Here is a 6,954-nt window from a genome sequence, read left to right as displayed (position 1 = left end):
AGTGCCTTATTATCATAAACCCAGTTGGTGTTGCAGACAACGCAATGGCACAAACACACAGCGCACACCTGCTGTCTTAAATATTGAAGCCAGCCACACTTCAGATACAGGTTGGGAAAGAATCTTTTATGGGTTTAATTAGCACGTGTCAGACATCTTAAGACAGCGCAACAAGCTAACAAGAGTTTTCTTTCTGTATTTTTAGTTGTGTGTGTTTTTTTTTAAACAGTCACGCAAGTGCTGTTTTAATAATCATTTGCACACCACGGCGCACGCTAATGATTAGCATCTAGGCCTTTAGTCTTTGTTAGCTGCAAATGACTCCCAAATTAGCCTCGCATTCGTGGCAGACACAGTTAAGGATCTAAATGACAAAAACAACATTTAATGCGTAGTGGCCAGATTGAAGCGGAAATCATTTTTACTTTTATTAATTTAGCAGTCCCCCTGGCCCATTTATAATTAAATAAAAAACTACAAATACTTTTGACATTTATATTTTGAAAGAAAAAAAAGTCTAAATGCAAAGTTGGGCCTCCTTGACAAATCGGATGATGGCTTCTTGGAGCCGTTCTGATGGGAGGTTAGAATCGATGGAGGAAGCCGTCACAAAAGGTTGCTCTGCACCTCCTCCCCGGAATGTTCTTTCCTGGTGAGAGCAAAAGAGCTGCCAGTCAGCCAACTCAGACGGCCTGACAGGCAATTTAATCTGTGCAACTTCAAGTCGGGAGCGTCCAACTTAGCAGCATCTTTATCCCGAGCGCGGAAAACATTCCCACCTTTGAAACAGGGGTCATTAAGTTCACCCCTGCCGACGCCGCCGATCCTCTTTGGGTGGCTCAAAGAATTTAAAGATGAAGCGCAAAGGGGGAAATGAGAATTCCAATCAGGCGGGTTGTTTGTTTCACCTTCTACTCAGACGATGCTCTCGTCTCCCTTTAGTGCACGTAAAAAAGTCAACTGGAAGAATATTAAATGGCCTCAAGAGTTAAATAATGTCCTTTTTTTTTTTTTAACCGCTTTGCCAATATTATGACTTCTTCTTGGATGTGTTTTTATAAAAGTTGAATCTTAAATCTGCAACGCTCCTCATGTAACTTATTGCTACACACATCTCTGCGGTCTCCGCTAAAAGACAATTAGATACGAGTATAATACGATTCGGAACTGGTTCGATTTTTTTTACACGGAACGATTCAGTTTGATTAATCAGTGTGGAGCGGTTTCTTGTCATTTTATACATTTATCTCAATGAATATGTCATGTTTTTCACCACAGGTGAATCAAAGGAGAAGAGACTTGATGCAAAAGGACTTTTCTGTAAATAGACTGCCGTGACTCCTCGGAAAAACGGAATCCCTCACGAACTGTATCGGACGTCCAAACATAGAAGTGGATTTCGATTGGAGGACAAAAGGATTTGCTCTCTTATGCCGTAACTGCTTGTAGTGGATTACAATGGTGAACTTTGCCTAAATGTTCAATTCTAGAGTCATACGTCCTTTACGGGTTTTGTTTCTCGGGCCGGACGTCGGTAGCGTGATGAAAAAGACGTAGTGTAACGGAGTCGCAGATATTCAGGGGGAATTTCACAAGCGCACTGACGCGTCCCTGCCTGAAACGTTTGATGTAATTACGCGACATGTTCCCGTTCTACATTTAAAAGTAACTTAGCGGGGGAGAAAATTGAATTAAAATGCACATCAGTGCAGTAATCGCTGCGTTTAAAATCTTTATAAGCAGCCAGCAGCAGAAAGTCTTTTTTTTTCCTTTTGTTTTGCGAAAATACATTTTTTAATCTGTTCTACATCAGATCCCTGTCTGAAATTTGACTATTGAAGAAGAAGAAAAAAATCCAAAGTGATCAACATTTACATGACTGTTTTCAACCAAAATAGGACATTGTCTGTGATGACATCAGTAATAAACTGTGGTTGTGTCATTGATGACTTTTGTTTTACATATTCGAGATGCGAGTGTTATGATTATCGTTTGCTGAAAAATAAGAACTGTTGATAATCGGTTACTAAAATTATTTCGATTCAATTTTTCCAGTCATACGCAGCTATGTGGTTTAATTTGAGAACGGAGAGAACTGCTTGATTTTCCATCATTCTGAAGTCTCATTTTCTACAATTGTCAATTTTTTATTCTAACGACCCAGAAAGGAATCGAATGAGTCTCACTTTACGGGAACGTTCATGTAATTTTCACCTCAATGCTATTTTTGTTCCGTCGCACCTCTTTTGGTGCGACGCACCTGCTGTGTTTGCCGATTGCCGTGTAAATGCTGCATTTAAAAATAGCGCACGCGTCGTCCCTCTTGTGAAATTGAAAGTCGGACGCGCAACTTTTGACAGCTGCAGAAGAATCCCGGGGATGATGCGGTTGAGTTCAATCAGCTGCATGGCTGTCACGGCAAACAGCCCCAGCTTTACCGGCTTGTCACCTCTGAGGGGACACCCGCGATATCAAATCTGGAGGTTTGCAGCTCTTCGGGGAAAAAAAATAAAAAGTCTGCCGCCGCGCCACCGCCGCCGCTTGGATGGGAGTGAGTCGATTTGAAATGCACACACTATCATCCCGGGCTGTATCCGAGTTGCTCCGCCGGAAATTGTCTGCCTTCCACCGGCATCCTGTCAGTGTCACATTGACCTCTCGTGAGCCCAATATTTTCTTTAAAAATGAATCAATCCTTTGAAAAATGACTTGATTTTTTTTTTTTTTGTCCCCGGAGGGCACATTGATCCTCCTGAAAAGCGCTCTGAAATGACTCGCTGATGAAGCGGTGAAAGGGCTTCATTTTGAAAACAAATGGCTTTCTAGTTTAGCCGCAGCAGGTTGTTTTGCCTGCAGGTGCACGGCCATATTGAGTTTTTTTGGGGTTTTTTTAAATGCTCTTTTCAATCAAACGCTAAATTAACAACGACCCCGGTCAGTTCAAAAGCACACAAATTAGTGTTACTAGCGGTATTGGATGATTTTGAACAGTCCCTCCTGGCAAGTTTGACTTTTCACGCATTCATGGATAAGATTGTTTCGTATTGCGATTGAATTTCGGCTGCCTTATCTACGCCTCTCAGAAAAGGTTAGGGATTTTCGGCTTTCGGGTGATATAAACTTTAAAAGCCTTTATAGGTGAAATTTCAAAAGTCTAGTAAAGAACAAATCGAATTCACATTTTCGGTGAGTATTCCAAATTGAAAGCACGGGCATTAGCTTAGCGTCGGCAGAAGCGAGTAGCTCAGTTGGTAGCATAGCGTGCGAGCGGCTCAAGGCGGTGGGCCTGAATTAAATGATTGTATTTACATACAAGACAAACGTCGACATCCAAATTAAGTAAAGGCACGCCATTATCTCATTTTTTGAATCCCCTGGGCAGTCATTAGAAAAGAGCATCAAAAAGAATTTCCTCTCTTACCATATGTTCCACGTTGCGCTAATCTAATGAGGCTTTCGTAATTACAAAGGCTACCGAGGGAGGGGCGGGGGAAGCTCATCGATTCTCTGGGAAAAGAAATTTCATTACGGACGCGCTATAAAGCCACGACGCTCGGTAGTTTAATTTCAGGGAATCGCGAGATGCAACAATGGGAGTTTTTATTGACGATAGAAGCGACCTTCCAAGGTGAATAATTATTTCGATTTCATTCGGCGATGTGATTTCGGAGTTCCGCGTGCCAAACGTATGGCATTCAAATTGAGACATACTTCATGTTGGCTCTTTCGACGGTTCAATCTAAAACTGTCATTGCCCTCGAGGACGTTATATTCGGTTGTGGGGGAATTTGATAAGCGAGCGATATCCGAGAGTGCGGAGGAGATACGCGGGATCGAGTCCTTCTCGCTTGATACGAGTGAGACTTTCTCTAATTAGCACCGAGATGGATTATTTGACACTTTCCCCACGAGTTCTGACTGGCAAGCATTCTTCGGCACGCTGGCTTGAATTACACGTGCATCAGACAAATAGAGGACACGTTCATACGACTAGGACATATGAGACCGGAGACCCTTAGCATCTTCCTTTAACTAAACATCACGACACTCGGCGGTGCTGCTAAATAAATCAAGGCTTGTAATTACAGGATAACGTTAGCGCCAGACATTGCAGATACAAAAATGCCGTCCAATTAAATAGGGGAGAGGCAATAAAGATCCGGCAAACGGTACCCCTGTGGCGGGTTACTGTAAACAATCGCGCTACCACCGAGTGCTCAATTCATTGGTGGTCATGTCTTTGCCGGGTGTTTACGGTCGAAGGGTAAATAACGCAGACTGTGGCCGTTTCTGATTCAGCGTCTTGCTCAAGGGCGTGCTCGGGCACCTTTACAACAACCTGTTCCAATTTCCATATTTTAAGTCCGCCGTCTGGTCCCCGAGCGAAATCTCTACAGACTGACTTATTGCTGCCTGTGACTTTATGGTTACAAAAAAAAAAAAAAAAAAATATGACAGGGTTGCATATCACATCAAAAAATGTGCACATGGACAATAATAATAAAGGTCAAACTGAATATAAAAAAAAATGTTGCCTGCTGCTGTGGGTGCCATCAAAATTTTAGTGGTGAGCTTAAATGATGCACCAGAGGCGCTCTTCTCTAGTGTTAGCTTGATGTTTTTAGGGATTGAACAACAGTGCATCGCCTGTTTTGTGTGTTGAGCAAAACACGTCAAACAGCATTAGATTGCCTAAAGAATGACGGTCGGGATTTTTTTTGATAGACAATAAGAATGGGGAAAAAAAACTAAAATAGTTGTAATTGCTATCTAGTGGAGGACAATTCCAATATTTGGCACAATGAAGTTCTGATAACCGATTAATCGGACGATTATTAAAAAAATATATACGATTCATAAAAAAAAGACAGATATTTTTTGCTGATATTTTTGCAGGGAAGTTATGTTGTAAATTCTGAAAAAAAAAGGCAAAAAATACACGTCTTCACAGACATTGTTGTCGGGCATACTTGTGGGTCCTGCCTTTGCAAGCTTGGCGAGCGAGCGATTCCCCCTTGCCCAGTTTGATGGCACGTCGTGTCTATCTGACTATGCAAAAAGCAGACTGGGAGAGTAAAAAGAACAATTCATCCCACGTTAATACTTCTCAAATCTTTGCTTTCAGTCAAAGCGAGCAGATTTTTGCATTATGTTCGTCGAGGTTTAGCGACCCGCGGCCAAGCGTCACCAGCACAATGAACGCACGGGCATCTGGTACCCGCATTATGTCGGCAGAAATGATTTCACCCCTCAAAGCCGTCTCCGTCATTGTCCGCCCCGCCGACACACATTTCTCATCCTATTGTGATGTAAAAAGTTGAGCGGGAGCGGCTAAAAGCGAGAGCAAATTAGATGCCGCCGAGCATTACATCTAGCGTGACAAAGAGCCATCGGCGGCGTCCAAAACTACCTGGGAGACGCATAGAAGAGCTGCCAGACGCCAGATTAAGCACAGGCTGTGTCATTTGCTTTGCTATTGTGCCGAGCTGGCTACATTTTTATTATCAGGCCAACCTGGGATGGATCTAGCCAGATAAAAGAAACCCTCTCACAATAAGCAAATAAGGGGCGAGAGGAAACAGGCTTTTGTATGAAAGCAAGCCATTTTAATAACTGGCACGTTTGTGAAGGCGCATCACAAATGAACAAATGTGTCTTTTATCGCTATAGTCAGCCTTTTTTGTTTCCTGACAGCGTCTTTTATCGGACCGATCCAAACGCGGCGCTAAATTGTTCCTAGCGAACAATCATGGAAATGAAAGTTGTCGTGTAATTGCTAAAAAACACAAGAGGGAAAAATATTGCCGGTGAAAAAAAAGATTGCTCCGTGATAAGAATAAATGTATATACAAATAGATATATTTATATATTTATTTGTTTATTATTATCATTATTATTATTTTATTGAGTTATTTTTACTTTGAATCATTTTGCGACCTAGAGTTCCCCACTTTCAATTAGCCAGCGACGGGTGACGGTGCTTCTGCGCCACGTATTTGGCACAAAGAGGAACCCGCCTTTAAACGGTATATGAAGAAGAAAAGCTAGCCCCGGTGCAACCCCGAGTTTGCCGCAACAGACCCCGTTTCATCTACGGCGTGCTTTTAACAAGATAAACCCTCTACTGACAGTGACCTGAGATGAAAGTAGGAGACACAAAGCCGAGGAGAGTTCAGGGAAAGTTCTTCGGTGCCCCACCTACCCGCCCACTCAAACCCCCTCACGAACCGGCAGTGGAAAAGTTCTCCAGCCTCGATTAGAACTTTGCAGTTGATCCTGCGCGGAGGCCTCACATGTGTGCCGAAAGATGCCGGGGAAGGCGGCTCTAATCTCGCGGATTCGCTTAAGCTCGCTGCGACTTGGACTCTTCTTTTGTTCCTAAGGCCGCGCAATCTTCTACATCTCTATTCGGACGACGCCCGGCTGCTTTTGGGGGTGAGCGCGTGTCAAATTCAGGTTGAACGGATGGCGGCAAGTCGGAGGAAACAAAGAAATGAAGATGTCATTATATCAGAGCGGATTGTTGGTATCTTATTGTTCTAGCAAGGTGATGGGAGTTACTACCATAGCTCGGGGCGCTGAATCATCACAAGATACGAGTGCAACATTGTTTTCTAATGTGAACTTCGAGCTGGGCAATTAATTGAAATTTAATCATGACATTGATTTTGTTGTTTATGACACCCCACGACAAAAATAATTAAACACCTTGTATTTAACTAGAAGACAGACACCGATGCTAATGCTAGCAATCAATCCCAATGACATGGCTGATACAAATTTAGCAAAAGATATTCCATCAAATAATGAATATTCTCGCGCAAATACTATGGAAACACAATAATAGAACAATCAAAGCTGTATAATATAGTTACATTCAAAAAGCTTAATCGCAACTATCTTCTTCTACTGTTATTTAATGCAAGTATCCACAGCACCACAGTGCCCCTAAGA

General features: G+C 42.6%; 1 protein-coding gene across 2 annotated transcripts in view; it reads right to left on the bottom strand.

Moving 5' to 3' along the window:
* Positions 1-6,954, bottom strand: part of syn3 (synapsin III) — an 84,145-nt gene that overhangs the window by 61,260 nt on the left and 15,931 nt on the right. The gene's annotated exons all lie outside the window — the stretch shown is intronic.

Source organism: Syngnathus leptorhynchus, chromosome 21 (genome assembly GCF_054491065.1).
Source record: "Syngnathus leptorhynchus isolate UIUO chromosome 21, UIUO_Slep, whole genome shotgun sequence".
NCBI classification, from domain to species: Eukaryota; Metazoa; Chordata; class Actinopteri; order Syngnathiformes; family Syngnathidae; genus Syngnathus; species Syngnathus leptorhynchus.
This window is presented reverse-complemented; position numbering and strand designations above follow the sequence as displayed.